This window comes from Myotis yumanensis, unplaced genomic scaffold (assembly GCF_028538775.1).
Source record: "Myotis yumanensis isolate MYYU_CA2020_CCGP unplaced genomic scaffold, mMyoYum1.0.hap1 SCAF_2, whole genome shotgun sequence".
Taxonomy (NCBI): Eukaryota; Metazoa; Chordata; class Mammalia; order Chiroptera; family Vespertilionidae; genus Myotis; species Myotis yumanensis.
In genome coordinates this window covers 206896123-206897508 of record NW_027223753.1, presented here as the reverse complement: position 1 = coordinate 206897508, position 1386 = coordinate 206896123, and the positions used below count along the sequence as shown (strand labels likewise).

The window sequence follows — 1386 nt, the reverse complement described above, 5'->3', positions numbered from 1 at the left end:
TACCTATTTATTTTGTGTCCTCATTCTGACCTTTGCCTCCTCAAATTTCTCCACTGACCTACACACTACGCCAACGTGGCACATTAATTACACCTGGGAAATGTTTCAAGCTGTGTCCTCTTACTCCCATCCTCAGATAAGTTAAAACAAAAATATTTTTAAAACTTACATTTAATTGCTAAAGGATGCTGTTGGATAATATTAGGTAGAAGCAGGTTACTCTCATTTAAGAAAATTAGTTAAGCTCCTTTAAAGTTAAATAGTCAAACTAATGATGAACACTCAGATACTGTATTACATAAATGGAGGAGAATTTTCATTAAAAATAATCTTGGGCTTTCTTCTATCATACCATGGAATGGAGGTGTAAAGTGAGTTCTGGTCAATAATCCTATCCAATATAATCAGAAACTTTTTTTTTCTCAAAAAGCTTTATTGTTTCATTTGGTCCAATGCATGGGAGAGGGCTTCAGGGTGGTTAAAAGAATGGCTAGTAGTTTGGGGGAGAGACTTAGGTAAAAGCCAGAGACACCAGGGGGATGCTGAGGGGCTCCTCGAAGGCCTCTGGGCTTCAAAGGCTCCTAGTCCTGCTTGAGACTGAGCCTTTTAAAGAGATACTCACCCTGCCTAGTCTGGGGGTCAGCCTGCAGAGGTGAGTCAGGTGTAGCCCATCATCTTGATGAATTTCATCTCCTCACCCCAGAAGTGATCCTCCAGGAAGTTCCAGAGATGAGGGTCTGTGGGTAGAACCCAGGGCCTGCAGCTTCAAGAGGGCCTGGGTCAGGTTCCTCTCCAAGGCCAAGGTGGCTTCCACGGCATCCTGTGCTTCCATCCTGGGGAGGCTTCAGCATGTCCTGGAGGAGAATGCGGCCACCTTGCTTGTTTTGCAACTTTAAGAGACGCTCAGCGCCCTTGAGCTTCTTCTCTGTCAACTCACAAAAGAGAGCCACATCCTCACCGTCAAAAGGTAGGTGTGGGTGGCCCACAGATGCAGGTTGGCTAGGGTTGACCACAGCTTCCACTTGGGTGGAATAATTATGATGAATTTGGGAGTTCATAGTTGTTCGGCCATAAGGAGTTAAGGTAGAAAACCAAACCAAACAAAACCCGGCATGTTGGCTGGTCTTGGAGGAGGTTCTGAAGGTGGTGACTGGATAAGATGCTGTAGGGTGGCTGGAGGCTGGGAAAAAGGGAGTTCCTGGGTCTGTTCCATCCAAACACTGTTGAAGCAAGAGACAGATCTGGGACAGATCTGGGACTGCTGAGGGCACTGTGAGGAACTATTCACTTTTATTTTGGATTATTCTATCTATCAGTCTCTATTATCTATCTATCTATCTATCTATCTATCTATCTATCTATCTATCTATCATCTATCTATCTATC

General features: G+C 44.3%; 1 pseudogene; it reads right to left on the bottom strand.

The window, feature by feature from the left end:
* Positions 1-581: 581 nt before the first annotated feature.
* On the bottom strand, positions 582-1058 carry LOC139002307 (ferritin light chain pseudogene; annotated as a pseudogene).
* Positions 1059-1386: the final 328 nt, after the last annotated feature.